At 35.8% G+C, this 26,076-nt stretch overlaps 1 long non-coding RNA gene across 1 annotated transcript in view; it reads left to right on the top strand.

The window, feature by feature from the left end:
* Window positions 1-228: 228 nt before the first annotated feature.
* The window catches only part of LOC144454516 (uncharacterized), a 917,779-nt gene continuing 891,931 nt past the window's right edge, over window positions 229-26,076 (top strand). Inside the window, exon 1 of the long non-coding RNA XR_013482961.1 lies at window positions 229-258. This is a non-coding gene — a long non-coding RNA (uncharacterized LOC144454516). The remainder of the gene's footprint in view (window positions 259-26,076) is intronic.

Below are 26,076 nucleotides of genomic sequence, written 5' to 3'. Positions count from 1 at the left end.
GAGGAGTAAAAGAGAAGGAGGTAGGAGGAGGGGGGGAGTGTGCATTTTGTTTATGGGCGTCGCCCTCACGCTGGTCCTTTCGTTATCATTGGCTACGCGCTCTCGGAGTGGCGTGAAAGCTAGCCCATAAAGTGGAGAAGTCGAGGGTTCTCCTCTTCCAGTGGCCAATGTGCGGTGTTTACTGAAAAAGTAGGGGCGGGGGTGGGAATGGGGGGGTAGTTTAGGAGTTGAGGAAAGAAGATTAAAGAGCGCGAGGAGGTAACGCCACGAACTCTCATTTGTTGGGGAGTGGGGAGGGGGAGTGGAGAGCCGTCCTCGAGGCACTTTCTTAAGCGAGAGGTGGGGCGCAGGAGGAAAGGAACGGGACGAGGCGGGGTGTGGGTGTGTGTGTGTGTGTGTGTGTGTGTGTGTGTGTGCGTGCGTGCGTGTGTTGGTGGGAAAGAGTTGCGGCGCCCTGGGGGGGGGGCTGTTGGTAGAGTGCGCGCGCGCCCCTCACCCCGCCCCCTCCGCTCCTAGTCCCCCCCCTTTCTCCCTCCCTCGTGCGTTTGGAGCGATTTCCCGAGGTCGGGGGGGGGAGGGGCGCTGCCTGCGGGTCCCTAGGAAGAGGGAGGGGTCTTTTCCCAGCTGCAAACTTGTGGCTTGTTCTTTCTGCGTTACTCGCTGCATCTGGAGCTTCCTCTGAGAAGAGCAGAGAAATAGGGGGGACGCGGAACGACACTCAGTATCCTAAAATCAGGGGCTGCTAGAAAGAAAGAAAGCGTCTGCTTTTTTTTTAATTTTTAAAAAACCCTCCTCACCCCCTCCGCCTGCCTACCCCCCCGTCTCTCTCTTCCCCCACTCCCTCCCCTCCTTCCTCTTTTTCTTCCCCTTCCCCTCCTTGGTTGCTCTCGGTCTCTGGAGCGCCTCGTCTTCAGAGAACTTGGGTGCGGGAGGGTACTCCCCCCAGCCCCAAAGCAGCTGGAACCTCACCAGATAGTGGAATCACCAGCCCCGGCTTCACTTCTACGACTAGAGTGGAATAATAGGGCTTTCTTACTTTATTCTTCTATGGTTAAATGTTTGAAAGGCACACAGATATGCATACATGTGACAAGTGTATGTAAAAATTGCAATTTTATTATCCGAAATGTGACCTTTTGAAACTTAATACGCTTCTTTTTCTCTTCCCTTACTTAATGCATTTTGACTATTTATGTGGCTGATTTCTATTCTCCCTCCCCACCCTACACAAACATACACAAACTTGCTCTCCACCCCCCACACCCCCGAAGCTGTTATCCCTTTTAATGATGCTGGGAAAGGCAGGAGGCAGGGATTTTGTAAAAGTTCTATTGATAAACACACTTGCACAAACATATGCTAGGCACACACATAAACTATAAACATAAACGAAAAACACAATATGGCCTACATCGACACTACCTAGTGCAGTAATCCTTCGATCTCACTTGCTGTACAGGGTTGAATGGGGTCAGTCGCCAGATGACAGCTCTCCAGTTTAAAAAAAAAAAAGGTGAAACAGGAAGTGGTTTGGAAGCTTGAAAAGTATTACTTTCTTATGAATCAGTACAGACCCAAGTTGAGCTGAACATTTACAGGACCACACAGTATCTGTCATAGAGTTGGAGCTAAAAGGGATCTGAGAATTGATCAAGTCCAACCCTTTTCCCACCCTACATCCCCCATTTTACAGATGAGGAACTGATTCCTAGAGACCTTAAGGAAGCATTTTTCAAAAATAATTTTGACTGCCTAGCTAGTTAAAACTCCCATACATTTTTAAAAGAGTTAAGATTGCTCGTCACTGTCATTTGCTTCAGCTGAGCAAATTAATCCACCAAATTCAACCTTTAACTTTAAATTGGTTTTGATATTCCATAATTAATGAATTGCCTTGAGTATAAAGACAGATTTTTGAAAGAATGCTACAGTAAATGCTCAAGGAGTAAAGTTATTGAAATTCTCTTAATTAAGCAATTTGAAATCTATAGAGTTTAAAGTATTAAATGTATAACAGAAATTAAAAATACTGAATACGGGAATAGATACAGGTAAACATTTATAGATAAATAAGATTTTCATAGGCAGCATTCTTACATTGTACTTAATCATAAATATCCAACTTGTGCTTCAGTGGTCAAGATTTAGTTTTCTGTTTTGATTTTTGCATTGCTACTTCAGGTGAAATTATAATTACGGGAGAAAAAACAATTTAAGTGGTCTTAAATGACAGTAGAGTTTTTTGACTGGTATTAGTCATAAACTGAAAGTTTTGATGCTGTTTTTTCTGTACCACTCTTCCCTCAAAAATAGTCTTTTTCTTTAGAAAACTTGGAGTTGTCCTTGGTAAAATTGTTGATCGTACAGTTCAGTGTTCAAGGTTTCAGTCTTAAAATAGTGGGTGTATTTTCCACTGAACTTTTTATTTATTGTAGGGGGAGGATTGCTATCTCCTGAAAAAAGTAGATAAGAGAAAGGGTGAATTTTGCAGAAGCTTTTTGTTCAGTTAGATTATTTGGGCAAATGGGGTTCTGATTTTAAATTTTATCTTAAAAAAAAAAACCAAAAGTAAGGAATTCAGTTCGGTTTCATGTGAATATCAGGTAACATGTTTTTGAGAATCCTTACCCAAAACTATCTCATCTTGTAGAGGAGACTTTGGTTTTTGGAGTAAAAAGAAGGGATACTTAAAGGGGCTAAGATAGTAGTCTAAAACAGTTTTCTAAAATGTGTTTGCCCATCTTATCCATGTCCAGGAAGAAATCTCTGAACTTAGAGGGATTGGCCAGCTGAGATGCCAGTGCTTGAAGACTGCTACTAATAACAAGAAAATTCAAATATTGCTCATTTTAAAATTAGAAAAGCACTGTTGGGTATTTCAACATATGCTGACTCTATTGTTGGAAATCAGTATTTAAGGGAAGCAAGGGAAATAAAATACATCTGCCTAGTAGTTGATTTTGAAAATTGAACTACTTGTTGATGTGTTGCCAATATGCCAATGTCAGGAAGTTAGATACTCCTTTTGAAGCACATAAGTATCTCAATAGTTGTATCTGTTATTTAACTATGACTACTTTTGAAAGTAAAGAACATCTTTGGACAAAGTAGTTTAAAGTAAATGATTTCATTCCCACAGTCTGACTCTCCAGAAAACCTCCATGTTAAATTGGACCTCTTGAGAAAAGATTAGAACAGTTGAAAATAATTAGGTTATGTTAATAAAAGTATAGAAAGTTCACTTAAGTACATGTAAAGGACTTTAAATGTAAAAATGGATTATGAATGTATGAAGTAGAACTACTTCAATATGAAAATTAATGGAAAAATTCTTCAAAAGTAATTTAATTGAGATGACTGGGTAAAGCTTCATGAATTATACCTCTTGGTTTTGTGGAATTATTTTTTTAAATGTATATTTGGGGTACCTAGTGGAGTAAGATTTTAGGCAAGTTCTTTGCTTTAGAAAATGCTATTCAAAAAATCTTGACAGAACTTTTAAGTGAGATTAAAGTTTTATATTTGCCATGTAGTTTATTCATTAAATAACATCAGCTATTTATTCCATTAAAAATTTCTAGAGCATCTCAGTAGTTAATTTTGACTGATTGATAGACCTTTATTTATATTTTCATGTGTATGTCAAATGAATAAAATGTTATTTTTATATGCAATTCCTTGTGTCTTGGAATTTACTGTAGAGCCTTATGGTTTTAATAGAGATACAATGAGAACCAGAATGTCATATTTTTCTCATTAGCATTGTTATTGAAAAATTTTCTGAAAAATTAGGTCCTTAAAAATTTTTCAATGATGGCTTTATCTAAAAGAGATAGAAACACATGGTAATTAATTTGTAGATGACACTGACGAGAGAGGGGAAAAAAAGAGGCCTGCAAAATTGCTTTGTTATTTAAACCTTTTTTTTTTTAACACAAAAGCATTTGATTGGCACTTAACTGATTTATTAGTCCATTTGTAATTCAGGGGGAACATTACAGAAGATTGTAGCATCATTTAAATTTAATCATTTAATCTGTAGGTGTAAAAATCCCAGTTTTCTATCTGAAAGAAACTTTTTGATGACTTGCATGTAAGAGTATGTGATTTAATACTGAGTTTGATGCTTAAAGTATTGGGTGTCCTTTCTAGAGCAGTTAATAGATTTCAAATTTAAGGTTTATTTCTGAACCAGCTTACTCTGTCTGCAGCTGATCTTGTTTTGGAAACCAAATATATTTTCAGCTTTTTGGTTGCCCACCTTTATTACATCTCACTGCTCTGGACAACGTGCATTTTTGTACCTATATGAGATCTCTCTTTATGCAAATTTAGAAGTAATCACCTCTTCCAGAAAGAGTATATATTAATGTAATTTAGAGCACATTGAGTTTGCCTCTGGATATTTGTATACACTCACCAACATCTGAAAGGTATAAATAGGAAGATTTGGAAGAGAACTAAGACTTTATAACTTTGTTGGGATATCTTGATGGAGCAATAGATTTTTTTAAAGCACAAAGTGAAAGAATGTTTAATATATAGTTAAATATGCACTAGAAACTATTTTTGCCTCAATATAGGCATGGTTGGACCTATATGTATGTTAGGAATTAGAAAATAAAAACAGTTTTCAGTACTGGTAAATAATTCAGATCCTGTCGTCAGATCCATGACATGGAATGCAATCAAAACTTCCAGATGACTTTGTTTACCTCATTTTACTAGTATCAAAACCTTAATTTGAGCAGCATAAAGATAAATGTTAATCTTTTAAAAAAAAACTTATGATGATATTTTTTCTTTTGGCTAAAATGTTGCTTTGGGATTTTAGAGGGGAAAAAAAGTTTGCCAATGAGCTTGTACTCCTCCCTTCCTTCCAATGTGAAATCTAAAGGATATGGAACCTAGAATGCTGAATTCATAAAAGATTTCCTAAGAAAGAAAGATTCAAACGACCCAAGAAAAAGTCCTGATGAGATAGAAGTAAAATCATATTTGTCATTTAAAAAAACAAACTAGCAATGGTCAATTTTAGTGCATTAATGTTCATATTTCTAAGGTAAGTGTAAGAATGTCTATAATGTATTTCAAATCAAATTTTTGGGGTGTTGTTGGCTAGAACACAGTAATTCCTTTGCCAGAGATACTAGGCTGTGTGAGGGCTAACCATCTGTCAAGTGATGCAGACAAAGAAAGGTTTAATAACTAGTCCAAAATTTTCACAAACTTGTAAATTATATTGTCATTTTGTTTTGCCCATCACATTTTTTATATTGCATTTGCACTGGAACAGACACACCTCTGTTTTATGAATGCATCTTCTTAATATTTAAATAAGGTAATTGTGACATGATTTCATATAAAGAAAATATTAAAATATCTTGGAGTTTTTCATCATGTAAATTGTACAAGTATCCCATCTTCTAGAAATTACATAAGTGACTATACATTATGAGTTTTGGATGTCTAATTCTTTTGGTTTAAATGTTCAGAACTTATATTGAAAATCAAATCCTGAGCTGTTTGAAAGAATGTAGCAACAGGAATCCAGATTGCCTGTTTTAGGTACAATATGGTGTGATGTGAAATTGAAACAGCAGATTGGTGAGAAACTTTAGTTTCAAACAAATATAAACTAGTTTGTTAATGGAGTCATACACAAAACAGTAGTCTCTATTGATAGGGCAACATTGTTCAGTAACTTCCTCAGTATAGGAGGTCATTTTTGGTTTTTGTAGCCATAAGTCTGTGTTTCCAAGTCATTGTACTAAAAAGGAACCCTAATATTTTTTATTGTAATGATATACTTAGATATGGCAGGCTTAGGTATTATTTATAGCGCTGCTAATTATATCAGTAGAAATAGCAATATTAATACTGTTGAGTGTCAAAATTCATACTTGACAGCATGAGGTAAACAACCATAGTGAAATAAAGCAGCCAGCCTGGCTCTACTGTCAGCTCATGAATATGCACTTCAGGGAAAATATACACAGTTTGGGATTTGGATGTCCTAATTTAATGTTTTTCTTGCTAACTCAGTACCTCTGATTTTGTTTTTGAATGTTTACTACTCTCAACCCAAAGATAATATTGAAAGGCAATGCAGATTTTTAGATTAGAAATTTATGATACCTTTTTTTCCCTTGGACCGTTATTAATAATAGCTACCAGAATTTTACTCATTCATAGCTAAGCGCTTTGCTGTTTATCAGAAACCTTTAATGTAAATGTGTTACCATTTTGGTAATACAGCTTACTGTAACAAAAGAGAATTTTTTAAATGTAACCATTCACCATATTAAAAAAAAATTCAGCAATGATGATTCGAGAAAATTTCTCTGACTTCTTTAAAATATTTCTAAAATACTTTAATGTTTTTCACCTTGTTTTGATATAAGTGAAAGCTTAAGTTTGGTATAAAATGCTTAGAGTCTTAGACTTAGAATAAATAACCAGTGGATTAGGAAGGGCCCAGTTCAAATCCCACTTCTGACATATTAGTTGTATGAGTAAATCACTTAACTTCTCTGAGACTTAGTCCTCATCTGTAACATAATTAAGGCAGTTAGATGAGATGGTTTCTAAAGTTTCTTCTAGCTCTAGCTCTAATTTCAATATTCCTTTATAGTTTTCATTATTTTTGTTTGATCCTCTTGACAGTGCAGTAGTTTATTCTTATTTTAATTGGACAAAACTTTAACATATTAAGTAGTTTAATTTGGAGGGGAAATATTTAACATTTCAAGATGCTGAACAATGGAATACTGATGCATTTTTATGTATTTACTGACATCCAGTTAAACATAACCTTGTGTTAAATGTCACTAGAAATATTTAGAACCTCAAGAAAGTATTTTGAGTACATTGTGTCTTCACTATTAATACTTTATAAAAACTTTTGTTACACCTTCAAATTTATAATGTAGCCTTGTAAATAAATATACTTGCCATTTCACAAAATCTAATAGTCCTTTTAAATTTTGCAAATGCCTGTTAAATGTTGCTTATTTGCAGGGTGTTGTGCTAGGGCTGGCGATATAATAATCAAATTATTCAGTTCCTGTCCTCAAGGAGTTTAGCATCCAGAAGTTATATATCACTTCCTAAGTCTTGTCTATTTCTGTCGCTGTCTCTTCTGTTCCACTTTTCTGTTCTCATTGCCACCATCCTAGTTAAAAGCCTAATTACTGTCCACCTGAACTATTCCAGTATCTTACTAATACAGCTTCTTGCCTCAATTATTCTCTCCAGCCTGTGTTACAGTTGATGCCAGAATTATCTTCCTTATACACAGATCTGGCCATGTCACTTTTCTGTTCAGTAGTTTTTACTGGCTCCATGTTGCATGTAGAGTTCAAACTCCTATGCCTAGGCATCACTGCCTTCCACAATGTGGTGTCGTTTGCCTTTCCAGCCTTATCACATACTTTGCTTTGTGGTTTACTCTAGGCTCTAGAAAAACTGGACCACTCAGAACAAGCTGTGATCTTTCTTTCCTCCATGCCTTTACTTACACTGCCTAATGTGGCCTTCCTGCCTGTTCTCACTTTAAATTCCTACTCATTTTTTAAAGTCCAACTCCAATGCCAACAGTTCTGTGAAGCCATCTGTGACCCATACTCTGTTACAACCTTGCCTCTTGTAACCTCACAAAGCACTTTGTTTTCAATTTTTGCACTTGCATGATATCTTACTTTATAAATGTCTGTCGTTCCCCATTAGAATGTAAGCTCCATTAGGACAGAGTTCATCTCATCTACACTTTGTCTTTAGTACCTAACCCCCCCTACCACAGTGCTATATACCCTGTAGGCACTTAATGAATATCTGTAGAATAAGTGGATGAGCACGTCCAAAACTGAGTATAAGATAGAATGTGAGAAGAGCAAAGAAAAAATCCAGAGTGTCGTAAAGGTTTTTTTTGACAGAAGCAATCACTTGAGGAAGGGGATCTGTTATAAAGAAATGTATTAAACATGAATTAAAATCATATGTACTGTCACTCAACGTAAGACCAGATAAAGGCCTATTTCCCAAAAAGAATCATCTGCACTCTCGGTATATAGTCTCTTAGTGTCCTTTGTTCCAAGCTCTTCTCTAACCCACGTTCAACAAAGTTGCCAAATTGATATTTCTGAAGCATAGTCCTGACCATGTCACTACCTTGTTCAAAATGCCTTTATGGCTTCCTATTGTCTCCAGGGTAAAATATGAACTCCTCCTTTTTTCATTTAAAGTTCTTTAAAATTTGATTCCAGCCTGTGTGTCTCTGCTCATTTCATAATTATTCTTTTTTGTGCTTTCTATATTCCAGCCAACATGTTCTGCCCTGTGTTTCTGTAATCTATCTCCTGCCTCCATGGCTTGGCTCAGGCTATTCCTCATGCTTCCAATGCTCTTTTTTTCCTTACCTATGCTCTTGGGACCTTCTTACAAGCCCTAGTTCAAATGTCACCTCCTACTTGAAGCCTGTCCTGATCCTTTCAATTTCTGCTCACCCCTATTTACTGTGTATTTACTTTATATATTTTTCTCTATGTATGATACTTATCTGTGTATGCTCTTTCACTATAGTAGAATATAAGCTCCTTGAGGAGTTATTGTTTCATTTTTTTCCTTTGTAGCCCTATCCCCCAAATATATTTGTCATAATAGGCTCCTAAATGCATGTTGAATTGAACTAATCTTTTAAAATTTTCTTGGTATGTAAGTTTTATCTAAGAAAAAGAGGCTTTTCTGCTATCTTTAGAGAAAAATAAAGATAATTTGACTAGATTGTGTTACATTACATTCACAAAGAGATTATAGCATTTAGTAATTACTATGTTGAATTGATAATTTATGAAAATATGAAATTATGAAATGGGAGCAGGCACACCCCGTTCTTTGGGAAGGACCACATTTGGCCGCAGGAAATGGGGCAGCGATCACACATTAATAAGACAAAGACAAGCAGCAAAAAGTGACACAGAGGCAAACTCTGGGACAGGGAATGGGATGGTGAAGGGAGGTAGAATGGGGAAGAGGATGGGAGGAGGGAGAGGCAGAGTATCACTCTTATAGCCATGGATTAGAGTTGGCAGCATGAGGCAGTTTGGGCCGATGGAGACTGAAGAGTGCTGAGGTGGGGGGAAGGACAGGAGTTTGCCCTCCTATTATAATAGGGGTTTTTTTGGGAGGGGGGAGAAATAGACCAGCTTCTCTCACTTTGCCGTCTTGTGGTTAGTTCATTAACATATCTAAATTATCCTAAAGTTATTGGTGAAACTTTAAAGTCATCATCTCAAAAGTTATCCGCACCTTTTTGATGTTCTGCTTGTCTGGAACTGTGGAGGTCTGGATTTTGTATGGAATTTACGTAAGACCAGAAACCTTGACAAACAGTGCCTAAATGGTTTCTCCTGATTCAGCATATTCTATTAGGAGGTGAATTTTAGTTATTATATAGTACAATTGGTAAATTATGTTCTTTGATCTTTGGGACAGTTTGTATATGACTTCTAAGTACCCCTTTGCAATCTAATTTCTTGCTAGAACTTATTAACTAGAAGGGGAGGGAGTGGTTAGGGAGACCAGAACAAGAGAACATTTTAAGACAAATGTGTTACATTTTATTTTATATTACATTCTTCCTAAATTGATTTATATAGTGAAGGACAGTCAAATGGGAACAACATTTGAATTTCTGTTTTGGTCAGGAGATGCTGAAGTGAATTTGCCTTAAATGATCTCATTGTTTCCAAGTGTTGTATCCAGTACTATGAAATAAGAGGATTATAGTGTTTTTTAAAAAATCTCCCCATAGTTTATATGCCCATACTGAGAAGGTTGTGTCTTTCATTTTAGTTCAGCAAATTCAGCAAATATGTGCAGAGGTAGGTGGTAGGTGCTGAGGAAAATAAAAAAAAAAATTAAGACACAATTCCTGCTCTCATGGAACTTATTGTCTGGCAAGAGAATGTGGCAGATATGTAATACAAAATAATTCTGATTAGTACATCAGAAAGGTGCAAGTGTTATCTGAGGTCCATTGGAGAATGTTATTAATTAAGAGGGGAATCAGGGAAGTGTTCTTAGAGAAGACTTTTGAGTTGGATTTTATATAGCTGACATTTAGATAAGCCGTTTGGTTTTGCAGAGCACTTTACATTCATTATATCATTTGATTTTCTTAACATTGTAAGGTAGCTACTATAGACATTATTTTGAAGATAAGAAACTGAGATTCAGATAAATGACTTGCCTTGGTTATATAGCTAGTAAATGCTAGAGATCTTTCTAATGTAAAGTCCCAATAGACCTTCTACTATATCACACTGCCAAAATAAGTTAGAAGAAACAATATGAAGACTATTCCAAGGACAGTTGTAACATGAGGAAGGAGAGTAGTTCAGTCATGATACTAACTGTATGATTATGGGCAAAGTCCTTAAAATCTCCAAGCTCTATTTTCTTTACCTGTAAAACTGGAATAGTAATACTAGAACTACATACTTTATTGGCTTGTTGGGAAGGCACTTTGTAAAACAAACTTAAAGCACTGTAGAAATGTCAGCCATTATTCTAGTTTGGCTTATCCCTAAGCTAGCCAATAGATAAGGCCAGAAAGGTAAGTGAAGCCCAGTGGGAGAATCTTGATTGCCAGACAGTCTTTGAATTTTATTTGGTGGAAAATAGAGAGCTGCTGAACTATTGACCGCAATAGAAACCTTACTAGTCTCTACATAAGGAAAATTATTTAGCAATAGTTTGAAGGATTGATTGTGGATAAAGGGAAGGTAAGAAAACCTAGTAAGAGATTATTATAATAGTTCAGATGATTAGTAATGAAAGCCTCTGTTAGGTTGGTACCATTAAGAATAGAAGGAAATGAATGCAAAAGATAAAGGAAAAATTGATAGAACTTGGTAACCTTAATTAAATATGACAGGTGAAGAAGAAGAAGGAAAGAAAACATTAAGCTTTTTGAACATGGAATTCTGTGTGTGTGTGTGTGTGTGTGTGTGTGTGTGTGTGTGTGTGTGTGAGAGAGAGAGAGAGAGAGAGAGAGAGACAGAGAGAGAGAGACAGAGAGAGAGATGATTGCTAGAAAAAAAGTATTTTTCATGTTTTATTTCATTTATTTATTTATTTATTTGGGTGAGGCATTCGGGGTTAAGTGACTTGCCCAGGGTCACACAGCTAGTGAGTGTTATGTATCTGAGGCCAGATTTGAGCTGAGGTCTTCCTGACTCCAGGGCCAGTGCTCTATCCACTGCACCACCTAGCTGCCCCTTTTTCTTGCTTTATTAACAATACCTCCAATTATTGTAATTTAAAATTTTGTATTTCTTCCTTCTTCACTACATGTTATAATTGGTTCAAATTTTCTATTCTTAAGGTAAATGGCTATGATGAGGGACATTCAGAAAGCTGGTAAAAGTTACCAGAAACTTTCATTCTGCTACAAATAACCTCTACATCTGGAGAACGCTATAAACTGTAGAATTTTGCCCAGATACTAGTGCTGGCACTGATCTTGAAGATCTGAAAGATATGGTAAAATCTCCGTGTTTAGTTAGTGAAACATCTGACCTATGACCAAATGGAGGGAGAAAGTGGTGCATGAATTTCAGTATGGCCAAAAGTAAGGAAAAATGAATCCTAATTTTAATTGTGGGATGGTAGCCTTTCTTATCAGTTATCACCTAGGAAGGCATTAATCTAAAGTTCTAGTGTGCTGCTATAGTTGAAACGATAAATACATCCTGAACGTTATCTAGAAGGAGAGTGCAAAACAAAACAAAAAACCTATATACTAAAACTAGAGAATTACCTCACCTGAAATTTTGTGTACTGGTGATTTTAACTTCAACAAAGGCAAATGTTGGAGAAAATTTGGGGAAGGATAACTCAATATGAAAAGGTATGAGATAGAGACTGATATTGCTTTGAAAGCAAAGGTTAAAAAGATTAGGACCTCAACATAGAAGAACAGAGGCTGAAAGGAGAACTTATTAAAGTTTATAAAATCATAGGAGGTGTGGGAAGGGTGACATATAGTGTTATGCAACTAGCCCTGTAACTGATGTAGAACTATAAATGCTGAAGAGCAGAAAAGTTCCTCAGTCCTGGAGAGGGCAAATTCAAGTGAGTCAGAATGGGGCTATCAGCAAACACTTATTTGTTGCTGCTTAGTCATTTTCCAGTCGTGTTTGACTCTTTGTGACCCTTTTTGAGGTTTTCTTGGCTAAGATACTGGAATGGTTTGCCATTTCCTTTCCAGCTCATTTTAGAAATGAGGAAACTGGGCTAAGTGACTTGCCCAGAGTCACACAGTAAGTGTCTGAGGCTGAATTTTTTAACTCATGAGGAGGAGTCTTCCTGACTATAGGCCTAACACTATCTGCTGTGCCACCTAACTGCTCTACGCATTTATTAAGTGGCGCTGTTCTAGGATCTGGGAATTCAAAGACAAATGAATTCTGTCTTGCCATAAAAAGGGTTCTATCAGAGATAATATAGGAGTTAGAAGTCAAATGAGCGAGTGTGTCAAAACTAAGTAAACAGAGCAACGAAAATAGACTTGCCATCACAGAAGAAAAGGGACTTTGAACCTAAAGGGAAACCTACCCAACTGTTAGTTCTTTTACTCTTTCTTTGGAAAGAAAAAGTCACAATGATTTCCAGTTCAACACCCATAGAAGATCCTACCCAAACTTAGTAAATCCTGCCCAACTTCTAGCATGCTAGAACTGGGGTAAATTTAGGGTAAATAAAAGGAAATGGTATTTAAAGAATTAACTTATGTAGTAAACAATAGAATTTGCTGTCTGAAGAGATGGCACAAGTTAAAAATATACGCACTTAGGGGCAGCTAGGTGGCTCTGTGGATAGAGCACCGGCCCTGAAGTCAGGAGGACCTGAGTTCACATCTGGCCTCAGACCAAACACTTGACACTTACTAGCTGTGTGACGCTGGTCAAGTCATTTAACCCCAGTTGTCTAAAAAATATATGTGTGTGTGTGTGTGTGTGTGTGTGTGTGTGTGTGTGTGTGTACACATATATATGCACTTCAGAAAAAATTAAAATACTATCGATGATGAGTTATTAAGGGAAACTAGTCTTATGTATATTTCTCTAATCTTGTGAGGTTAACGTCAAGACAAAACAATCCTTGATGCTATTACTAGAGAATTGTGGACCACAGGAACCTTTTGGTGTGATAATTCTTAGATTTAAATTTTTGGTGATCTTGGTTAAATCAGATCATTAAAAGAGCTGAATGATTCAAAAAATTCATCCTAGGATGAGTAATTTAAGAATCCACCCAAACTAATTTCCTGCTGTCAAATACAGTCCTTTCCTTAAATGTGTTTGTGGTTCCAGTCCAGACATAAAATACCTATTCTTACAAGTGGTATTATTCACACTATCATATATTGTTCTAGTTTTGGAACCACTGAAACCTTAATTTTCCCTAGCTGATGTAGTTTAGCTTTTGGTTTATTAGAATATGAGGCACCATGTTACAGTGGGAAAAATGTCAGGAAAAGCTTAATTAAGTTCATGTGTTATCCTACCTTTGATACTTGATGTTGGAAAGTTATTTCATTTCTCGGAGCTTCAGTTCAGATTCTTTATCTGCAAAATGTGGTTAACGGTACATGCAGTAGTACACTAGTTCACAGGGTGATTGTGAGGAAAGTACTTTGGAAATCTTAAACTGTAAAAGTGAATGAACATGTAAATTATGCTATTAGAAACAGTTTATCCAGTAATCCTTTCTTATTTGGCAAATAGTCTCTCATTTCATTTGATAAAGTTTGTGATTCTAAAGTACATATTCCTCACCAATTTTTAGATGGAATTGTGTCCACTTGTTTTTTTATGTAATTTCAGTTTTCCCATGCTGGTTCATATGCTATGCTTCTTTTTGCTAGAATATGTGTTTTTAAACCATATTATATCTATTACTAAATATAATAGGAACAGATGAACAGTACAAGTACAGTAAAACTATACTAATTTGGATCGTTTTTGACAAAGGCCAATCTGAGTTATAGAATAAAGAAATGTTTAGCTACTAAATAATTGTAAAATACCAAAAAGATATTTAATTAGACATACCTGCAGTTAATGAAAATCTACTTATATATGATACATATTGTTTTCTTTTGAGTCGGTTAAACATTCTCCTTGCAATATTAGTTATATTTTTTTATTTCTTAGCAAGTCCTTATTCTGTATATGGGATGAAGGTCAATAAAGTCAGCTTCAGTCAAATTTTATTCAATAATGATTCATAGGAATTTAAATGAAACTTTTAACTTTTAATTCCGTAATTATAGATTTTGATTTTGAGCAAAATTGTTTTATTTCCCTCTAGTACAATCAACTTTGGATCTGTTTGAATAGTACTTTTCTTTTGGCTAGTAGTTGTACTAGCAGCTAGTCATACTGCCCTCTTACCATCACCCCATAAATTTCATGTCTTCCTTGTGGATATCTAAAGGTACTTACATTTCTTCCAATGACAATATCTGTTCTATTTTTTTCAGCCACATACATTTAGAGCTTCTTTGAAAAAGAATGGACTTCAGTGATTATTTGGAACACTTCATGTGAATCTATCCCAGAAACATAACACTAAAAACTTAACTTAAATTTTTCTTTTTATACAAATTTCAATTTAGTCATGAAACATTTTACTTTTAAGTTTGACAGTACTTTACTAAATATTTGCTTTGTTGACATCTGGGTACTATTGTGGCATCTCCATTGCTTATCAACAGCTTTGATGACATTTCAACTCTCCTTAACTTAATTACCTTTCTTTCTCTGTGGATTATTTGCAAGAAACTAAATTCTCCAGCAGTCTGAACTAATGACATGAGAGCAACATAACCTTCTTCTTCTTTTTTTAAATATGGAGACACTGGACAGTATCCTAAAACTGCTGAGCAAGTCATTCTTTGGGCCCCTCATTCCACTATACCATATCATCTCTTCTATAGATTGCTCTTTGCAAAGTAGGACAAATCACCTATATGTACAACCACAATTTTCTCTATCCCTAGATTACTGCTGACTCTGTAAGAGTATTACATGGAATTTCCAGTTTTTGACAAAAACAGATATTTACCTGACTTCCTTTAAATTATCAACTCTGTTTTGGGTTGGTTTCATACTGAAGGCTCAATTTTGTAAAAAAAAAATTTTAAGAAACTAGTCAGACATTAGATATTGCATTTGTGGAAAGCTGGCTTTCTCTAGAATATTCTTTTATCTTTTGTACTCTCTCCACTTTGGGTCACCCTTTGCAGCTCTTTTCCATGCCAGGCAAAAAGGATAAGTCAGCATATTTTATACTTCCCACTGCTACTATTAGACTGTCCCTTAGCCACCGTCACTCAGCAATGTTTCTTTTGTGGTACTTTCTTCAGATCCTTATTGCTGTCACCTTCTGTTATTGTTCTTCCTTTCTTAAGAAGTTAAAGCATCTGGCTAACAGGTTTCCTTACTCTCCACCTGAATACCTGTCCTTCTTGAGGACTTCAGTACTGATATACCTTTATAAATACCCTGACCTCTTAGTTTATCAACCATCTCTACTCCAATATCTACCTCTCATTTCTGTCTGTGCCACACACAGAGCTGGTTACACCTTATCACCTGAAACACTTCAGTTCTATGAGCTGAATAGCAAATTCTTTGGATAATAATCTTTGCCCTTCCATTTCTTCTTCCTATGTCTCAGTCCTATTCTTTGTCTTCACCATGATCTCTAGTCCTTCGTGTTTTTATGACCTGACATTTTTTCTGAGCTCACTGTCCTCCCTTTGTGATCTTGCTTTTGTAACTAATTCAACAATTCATTTTCTTCCACCCTTGAATCCTTGCATCCTTTAGTCCTATTACTATTTATTCTCTGACAGTACCCAACCCTATATTATCCCTACCATTTACCTTCTCCAGTCCTACTTCTGAGTTATGAAACACTGCTGACTGGAGAAAGTCATGCAGTGTTCTCAGCTCGACCCACTGCAAATCTGGGCCTTAATTGCTACATGATAGTTCTTTCATTATTCCTCAAATGACTATCATACTCATTAATAGCCACTGTTTTAACCTCTTCTGCCAGTCCCTATATTCTACTATTCTCACTCTTTTGGTAGAAATCAACTCCTACTTTACTGAGAAAAGCCATCAATCCTGACTTCCTTCATATTCTTTACTCCTCAAAAGATCAAATGAGATAATGTACGTAGAGCCCTTTGCTTAAAGTAATATATAAAATGCAAGCTCTTAACTATCTTTTTACCTTTTCAGTCATCTACTCTTCCTTTGTTCTAATCTCAGAAGTTGAGATGGTCCTTCCCATTAACTGCTCTACTTTTGCATTTGATTTTCCATCCTTCTATACGGGAGCTCTTATCTTCGATCTTTATTAATACACTTGCTCTTTGCCTGTTCCTATAAACATATTCAAGTCTCCTCCATCCTTTAAAAAAATCATTTGACTCTGTTATATAAATCTTTGCTCTTTTTCATTGCTAATCCCTGCAAAGACTTGTCTACATTCATTGCCTGCATTTCCTTACTTCCTTCTTTTTCTCATCTCCTTATGCTCTGTCTTCCTACCTCAACATTTATTTGAGACTCCATCTCCAAGGTTGCTAGTGATCTTTTAACTGCCAAATTCAGTGGCCATTTCATATCAGATGAGGCTACTACACTGATCATTGTTACCCATTTTCATCACCTCGTAGTCATTTTTTACATTTCCTTTCTTCTCCTCTTCCCTTTCTTCCCACCCCTATATCCAATCAGTTGCCAGGTTTTCCTGTAATGGAAAGAATGCTGAATTAGGAGGATTGAGGTTGGATACTTTCTACTCTGGACAAATCACTAATTTTCTCTGGGCCTCAATTCCTTCAGCTGCAAAATGGGGAGATTGGACTTAATGACATCTAAAGACTTTTCTAAATCTGATTTTGATTCTAAATCTCCATCTCTTATATGAATCTCCTTCTCCCAGCTCACAGACACTAACATAATACACGTTCTTTTCACTTCTCACCTTGTCATGGCATAATAATTTGTCTTTCTATCCCTTCTCTAATATATCTTCTACAAAGCTGACAAAGCTCTGTTCCTAGAACAGTTCTGACTACAAAACCTTCAGCAGCATCCTGCTACTTATAGGATAAGATGCAAACTCCCTAGCTGGGAGCTTAAGGCTCTCTACAATCTGTCTCCAATTTATCTTTCTAGCCTTGTGTCATATTGCTCCCCTTCGTGCTGTCTCTGTGTTCTAGCCACGCTGGACTTTCTTTCTCTTTCTTCAGCGTTCACATAAGCCATCCCAAATCCTTGGATGCACTCTGTTATATTTCAAAGTCCTTATCTTATAAAGGCTTAGGTATGGAGTTACCTCCTAAATGAAGTTTTTCTTGATTCCCCCAGTTCTCTACTTACATTTTCCTTGAACATTTTTATCTTTCTTTTGCCCCCTTTATTCCTTACCTTGCATTATATCAATCTGTATGCATATCATCCCATTAAAATGTAAGCTCCTTGAGGCCAAGTGACTCATTTTTTTTTTCCCCAGATGTATACACTGACACAGGATCATTCTTAATAAATGTCTGTTGAGTTGAGTTTAATTGAACTTCATCCTTAATGCATCTAGATAGCAAAAATATAATTGGGGTATGAATAGTGTACTGGATGGCTTTGTTTAATCCTACAATGTAGGAGGAATATTTAAGTCCCCAGAAAATGGCATTCATTTTCATTGGGAAACACAGATGATTAGCTGAAATCTTCATTTGTCTATCTACTAACTCTGAAGCTACACAACCTGATTTATAACCCTTTCCAAAACAAAGGATTAATTATAGACTAGCATAATTAAAACTAGTGATTGCATTAAAGCTTACTCAAAATAATTAAAAGCTATAGTATATTTAGGATCTGTATGTCCATGTGGTACCTTTATGAAGAGACACATAAAGTAAACATAATTCTGTTTTTGAATATTCAAGAGTGTACTGTGGAGGAAAACTCACTCTTTGGAATATTTGGAATGATGACTTAGATGCAGGCAAAGGTATTTAAACATTAAATACATAGCTTTTCCCTTCTAGGTCTATTCTTGTCAAACAAGAAAGTTTTCTCTTTCATAGACAGTTATGGTTTCCTTGAGCTGATTTTTAGTAGCCTTTTATCAGTTTGAAAAATGCTTTGGACTTTCTAGGTCAGGAGTTCTTAATTTGTGTGTGTGTGTTACTGATTCCTTTGGCAGTCTGTGAATTCTATATAGAATTCCTTTTCAGGATAAGGTTTTTAAATGCATAAAATAAAATACATAGTATTACAAGGGGGCCCAAAGGTTAATAATGAACATAAATCTGCCCCCTTGTCTCTACTCTGTCTTATTCAAGCTCCTATCACTTCTTATCTGGAATATTGCAATAGCCTTCTAGTTGGTCTTCCCATTTAAAATCTCTTTCCTCTCCAGTCTGTCTTCCACTCTTTTTGACAAAGGAATTTTTCTAAAGTATGTCTGACTCTTTTTACCTTGCTCAAGAAACTTCAGTGGCTCCCAGTCACATATAGGATTAAATATAAACCCTTCTAGTTGAAGGCCTTTCTGACCTTACTTTAACCTACCTTTCTAGTCTTTTTATACATTATTCTTCCCCAAAAACACTCTTCAGTCTAACCAAACTGACTTTCTTGCTATTCCTCACATGCTACTCCATTTCCTATCTCTAACTTTCTCTTTTTTGAAAGACTAAGTGTCTCTATCTTACCCAGACCGGGAGTACAAAGACTACTCACAGCCCCACTCTCTGATTGACAAAGTAGCACTGACCTGCTTTGTTTTCTGACCTGAGCCGGTTCAGTCCTCCATAGGCAAACTTGATAGCCCACAGTTCCCAGGGGCTGACTGTATTAATGTAGACGCCAATCACCTTATACTTCTGCAGCTGAGAATTCCTAAGCTCGGGAGAGCAATCTTAACTTCTCTCATAGCAGGGATTACAAGGATACACCAACACACTAGACCAGGTCTATGCCTTTGTTTACCTTGTCCGGAATTGCTTCCCTCCTAACCTCTATCACTTAGAGTCCCTAGTTTTCTTCAAGGCTCAGCTTAATTGCCACCTTCTAGCTACTAGTGACTCTTCCCCCTCAATTGCCTTACAATTTATTTTTCATATATTTATATATGTACATGTTGCCTCACTTATATACTGTAGGCTTTGTGAAGGAAAGGAGTATTTAATTTCTGTCTTTATATCAACAGTGCCTAGCACAGTGTCTGACACGTAGCAGATTCTTAATCAATACTTGTCGATTGATTATGATTATGACATCAACCACAGAAAGCCACTCATCTGTTAAGAGAATACATCTATCTACTTATACTACATTGAATTATATTTGTATCACTTTAAAATTATTTGTATAGTTTTTACAATTTATAAATCATAAACTTCCTCTTTCATCTCAACTCTCCAAGACTTCTTCGTCTTATTTTCTTGTTGCAGGAATTTGAATTATACAGAAATAGATTTTTTCCCTTCTCCATTAGCTTTATCAGTAGTTTGTGACATCTGTTATTTCACATCCTTTGTTTCCAGATCTCTCCAGATTTCTGCATTGTTATTGAGAATGCCTGAAATGGAGATTGTGTTGCTATAGCCTGTGGTTGTTTCTCCAAAGGGCCAAAGCCTCTACTTGTATTTCTTAGAATGGTGCCACCCTCTTCTTAGCTGTGGGAATTAGTTCTTATTTCCACCAGATGAATCCATTTAAATAAATCAGACATTTGCCCTCTTGACTTCTCAATCAATTAATTATCTTTATTTGTTGTGAATATAGTGCAGAAATATTCTTTATTCACTCTTACTGATAGTTATACTATTATGAACATAGAATGAACAAATTCTTTTTAGTATCTGGCCACATATATTTATAGATTCATATACTACCTGCTGCAAATTTTCTTATACCTCAAGAAGAACTTTGTACTTACCTCTCATTCTTATCCTAATGTTAAATCAACTTTCTTTGGGTGATCTTTGCATTCTGCTTAATATTCCTCCAATTTCTTATAAGTCTGCATAAGAATTACTTTTGTCTCAAAATATTCTTCTCATCCATGCTGCATAGTATGTTTACATCCCCTCTCTTAATCTTCCTAACATGGCTATTTGTAGCTTTCTCTAAACTTTTCTTCAGTATGTGACCCTGATTATCCTATTCAAAAGTCATTTTGTCTTTTTCATACTTTGAAGAATACCACTGACACTCAACATGCATGTTATCAGTCTTGTTTTTTTTGGTCTAGAATCATTTCCCCCAATTCCAGCCTGACTGACCAAAAATAAACCCTAAATTTTTGAAACCTTCATATTTGAGGTTTTAAATATTATCTTACTGGGATGATCTTCAGTAATCTTCTTGTAATTTGCCAAATGCCCAAAGAAGATGCCATCCTGGATTCAGTCTTGAGTCTGTCCTTTAAATTCTAGTTTTACCTTGCATCTTTCAGCATTTTGTTTACCAGCAAGGCTTCAAATTAGGAAGAAAAACCTTTACTCTTTATCTCTATAACTACATAAAACAAAAAGAAATTTTTCAGGACTATCCAACCGTAATCCTTTATTTGTAACTATTAATTTACATGTATTTTATTCATGACACCAAAATATTAACTTAAAAAGAGTTATCAGCCTTGCCATACTTTAATATGTTAAAATTTGTATACTATCAATAGTTTAATCAGTTTACTAAGCCTATTCATTTTAATATTGTAAGTTTACATAAATTTCTAAATTTAATATTAATATACAGAACATAAACCATTGCTCACAATAGTGAAGGTATTGGCCTTATCATCTGGTTATAATTCTAGATGCAAATTACAATAGACCATCCTTCAGGGTTTAACTGTCAATAGTGTTAGCTTGAGCCCTTCAAGACCTCATTATCCTCCAGCACTATTTTTCTTTATTTTCCCTTTCTACCCATCACATCTATGAGGATCTTTCACAGAACTATGTTATATATTAAATAATATTTTAAAATATGCATAGAATACCCCTAGTTCAAACTAAAACTGCCAGGGGACCTTTTGTTCTACTGAATTGATTCCTTTTTTATAGTTAAAAAAAACAATAAATGCAGTGGGATTTTGTATACTCTGCAATTCTGACCTCTTAGTTGTATGACTGTAAAGATAGGATCTGTTATGGAATATAATTTACAAAAGCCTTACTGTTCTTTCTCATCCCTTCATCAAGGATGCCTTCTATATATGTGCAGATTATTCTTATAGATAGCTTTGTGTCTTGACCTTCTCATTATAAATGTTAAGGGAGACATAAAATGGCAAACATATGCTTGCCAAAAATGATGCCACTATCATGAATATTTTCAGAGAAAAGTCCAGAAGACAGCATTATTGCCTATTGATAGTAGAATATTTGAGAAATTCCTGTTTGTGGATGACCTTCTATTGATTATATCAAACATTGCAGAGCCACTCCAATGAGATTCATAATCATGCAATAGAATTTGACCTAACTATTCACATAGGTAAAACTAAATGAACAAAGAATGCTTATTGTCTAGACTGAGATGCACAGCTGGATGGACTGCCCTAGAATGCCTGTACAACTGATCCATTGGTGAATAAAAATTTGGACAGACAGTGACTATGGAGAGTGAATTAGGCCCAGAATTGAGCAAGAGGAAAGCAGGCTAGGTTGCATTTGGAAATTTACTTAGTGCTATTAATGATCCCAACTTTCTCCCTAATGCAAAGGCCCTTCATTTAAGTTACAGTACTTTCAGTGGTGATGTTTGCCTGTGAAGCATAAAATACCATACTCTCTGAAAGTTGCAAGTCATCCTGAGAATAAAATGCAGATGTGTATGAGTAGACAGCAACATATCATCAATGGAGAATTACACAGAAATATAAGTGAAGAAATGTGTAAAAAAGAAAAGAAGGTGGTTTACTCATGTAGCAAGAATGTGGGATAATTGGTTGAATGCTAGTGTGCTTCATTGGTATTCAAGCAATATTAAGAGATCCAGACGAAGACATTCAACATTGTAGGATGAACTTGAGTAGAGATTTTTTTTTTATGAGAAAACACGGAAAAGAGTTGCATGAGATGAGAAGACCTGGGTGGAATGTGATGCACCATTGGAAGGATCATCCACAAGACTCCAGATTCATTGAAATGTCATGGCATCTATCGCCCATCTGTATTTCAGTCCTCCTTAACCTAGCATGTGGCGTGACAGAATCAATAGAACAATGGACTTAGAGTTAGATGAGATCCAGTTTTGGATCCTGCCCCTGATCTTGGTTCTATGACCATGGACAAGTTATGTGACCTTCTCAAGATTCACTTTTCTCAGCTGCAAAAGGAGAATGTAATATACCCAGAAATTCCTTCACATTGTTATGATAATGAAATGATTTGATTTATGTCTTAGAGTCCTATATAAATGTCAGTTATCATCATCATCATCATCATCATTATTATTAAGGGGTATCACTTTTTATCCCATAAGAATAACTATTTGTGTCTATTTGATGTTGACCCTACTTATTTTACTTTGTGACTAACTTTTTCCTTCTAAAGGTTGTTTAGCCTTAGGTCAGATGTTCAAGGACTTTAGTTAGGAACTCTCCTAACAGGAGCAAAGTATCCAGGACTGAAAATGCTTAAAACACTGTTATAGCTCCCTATCTTCTTCTCTGGTCCTTTTCTTATAAGTGGTTATGTGCCGGTGCAATTATTTCTCACTTCAGAATTGGGATGGAAGGCTGGATACACCTTACAGTGAGTATTAAGCATCTATGTGCCAGGCACTTTGCTAAGTATTAGGGATACAAAGAAAGTAAAAACAAACAGACAAATAACAACAACAACAACAAAAAACCAAGCCAGTCCATGCTCTCAAGGCTATCACAGTTTTGTGCCTCTGTATAACATATTATAATCTATTAGCACTCCTGCAGAAACTCTCTTGGCTTTTCTCTTCCAACCCAATAGAGGTTTAGAGGAGTGTGTATGACAGAATAAAGGGAATGGAAGGAAAATAGGAGTGGAGTAGAGATTGAGGGAGTAGAATATATAGCCTGTTTCAAAAATGGAGCCCTTCTTTTAAAATTATACTATTATATTCCAGATTAAGTCTATGCTCCATGAGAGCAACCTAGTCTCCCGCTGACAATTTACTCTCAATTATACCTATTTTGTAACTCTTGTAATATACTTTTATAGATTACTTGCTTATCTTATTTGTATTTTAATTTTGAGGAAGAAACAATTTATATTCTTTAATAGTACATTTCTATGTGCCACAGAGGCATCATATTGAATGTATAAATTACTAACTGACCATTTTGGGCAATCAAAATACTTTAAATCACCATGATTTTTAAAAGTCATTTTTAAAAAAGCCATTTTAAAGAATTCCATACCCTCCTTGTCAAATATCGACATATGTTTTTTAATTTTCTTTGGATATTGGTAAATTCATATTATAAATTGTTGGTAGTTCTTGTTATATAAGAACTTAGAAGTTAGTATGTCACTAATAATTTACAGAAATGAACTGTAATGATTGTATTATATTATACACATTTATTAGTAGATTTTGCTGAAATTTGGATAATTTATTTTAAACAAAAAATAATTCATCAGTAAAATAAATTAATGCTTTGGTAGCTGATAGATTTGTCCCAAATCCAATTTAATTTTCTTTTTATACAATTTACTTTTTCCATTTTACTTATTCTTATAAATGGGAAATAATGTGAAGTTAGATTATCAAGGACAAAGCAGATTCCTCAACAAACAATAACTGATTAACCAACCTTTCTCCCATCTACAATCTGTGTCCCCTCACCCTATGTGTGTGTGTGTTTCCCCTTCATTAAGGTTCATCATAGAGCCCTAGTCACTTAGTAGTCTAGAAAATGAGGGAATTTCAATATTTATATACCTGAGTAGCATTTATTCAAACAACTAGAAATGACTCTGGAAATAATTTAGTCTATCACATTATTCATAGTCACAGGACTTTTCCCACTATGGGCCTAGTGATTCTATAGAGAATTACAGTAATATCTATTAATGTAAGAAGAGCTTGTATACCAATAACATGGCATTATTAACAATTTCATTACTAAAGGTACAAATAATAAGGGGAGACAGGGTGCATCCTAGGGCATGGATTCTTCCCTACTGAACCCCAACAGATTATTCCCTGTGTTCCTCCTCTCCTCTAGGTAAGGTAAATTTTGATACTGTTGGCCTCTTGACTTGCTCCAGGGAGTGCTTCCACTACTCTTGAGACGTTTCAATCTAATTATTTGCTTCTGGCAGTGTTTTCTGCCACAGTGGAAGACCATTGGCTGTGGATTCAGAGTACCTAGATTCCAGTTTTGGCCCTGCCAATTATAATATGAGCAAGTCACTTCCCCTCCCTGGGGCTTAATTCTCTCATCTGTGTGATGAGGTGATTGCACTAGATGACCTCTAGAATCCCTCTCCGCTCCACGTCTTTCAGGTATATGTGAAATAAGAACTCCAGAAGTGATGTTCGACCTTTATTTATTTATTTATTTATTTGTTTGTTTGTTTGTTTGTTTGTTTATTCATTCATTTATTTATTTTTTATTGAGGCAATTGGTTAAGTGATTTACCCAGAGTCACACAGCTAGTGAGTCTTTATGTGTCTGAGGTTGTATTTGAACTCAGGTCCTCCTGACTCCAGAGCCGGTGCTCTATCCACTGCACCACCTACCTGTTCCATGGTTTTGTTGTTGTTGTTGTTGTTTTAATTACAAATGAATTTATTTTGTAATTAAAAAGGATAGGGAACACCTTCCTCGAAAATTTGACTTGTGGGCCTAGAATTTGGGTTTAGGCCAGTTGCTAAACTTTGAGTGTTGTTTGAATTAAGTCTACTCTGTTGACAGGGTCTTCAAAGTTCTTCACATCAAGCTTGAGTCTTCTATAATCTTGAGATTGCATCGTTGAATGTGGGAGTTGGATGAGAGGGATAGGAGGTGGAGAGTAGGTGCACTGTAGGTTCTGTTGGATCAATGACACTCTGAAGCTATGTCAGGCAGCTCCTACAGACTACAATCAAAATGAGCCTGTTGGTCACTAGCTCTTAGCTATGTCCATCCTAGGTTCAGCAAGTTGAATTCTGAACCCATTGAGTTTGGTGGGTACTACGAGCCCTACCTTTGTTAAAATTGAATCATTGTCCACAGATAATTTGGAACATCCTGGAGAATGTTGACTTGTGAAATCTCCATTGAGTTTTAATTCTTTCAGATGGCTAGCAGGTTAATACTAGGCTCAGTACCATCTTACGGATGTATGTTTCCTATCAAACCTCACCCCCACCAACCGATCCTCCCAAACAGGTAAAATCATGTAAACAAACACCAAAAGCAGTTTTGAAGTTGCTTCTCCATTTCCTTGAAGATAAAGTAAAACATTTTAACTGAACATTTAAGGCCTTCCATAATTTGGCTCAAATCCAGTTTTATTAACTTCATGTATTCTTTATTCCAGCTAGCCTGTATTATTAGAGGTTTCCTGACCTTTACCTTGCTCTCTTCCACTTTGGTATGTTTGTAGAGGATAAGAATTAGAACGAATTAAAGTATTTCAATAAGTGGAGGGAATGTGTTCCAGATATCTTTATATTCCACTTATTTCTTCTATGAGGCTGGGCCCTCACCAGACCCTATCACCTAAACTCAAACAGATTTAAATATGTTCTTCTTAAATTTCTTATAACACTTTGTTTAGATCTCTTCTTTCTACTTAAAACATCCTTCCTGGTTTCACATTTGTTTGTGTACTTTTATTGTGCCAAAAGCTTTGAGGGCAAGGGCTGTATTGATTTGCAGTTTTAATCCCAACACCTTGACTAGTGACTTGCTTATAGTGATTACTTAATACATTTTTGGTGTGATTGAATTCATGATCAACATGGAGGTTATTTTGGGACAAATTTTATGTATCCA

This window comes from Phascolarctos cinereus, unplaced genomic scaffold (assembly GCF_003287225.1).
Source record: "Phascolarctos cinereus isolate Bilbo 61053 unplaced genomic scaffold, phaCin_HiC Scaffold_726;HRSCAF=1367, whole genome shotgun sequence".
In the NCBI taxonomy this organism is placed as follows: domain Eukaryota; kingdom Metazoa; phylum Chordata; class Mammalia; order Diprotodontia; family Phascolarctidae; genus Phascolarctos; species Phascolarctos cinereus.
The sequence above is the reverse complement of the archived record's forward strand: the minus strand, read 5'-3'. Positions and strand labels throughout refer to the sequence as shown.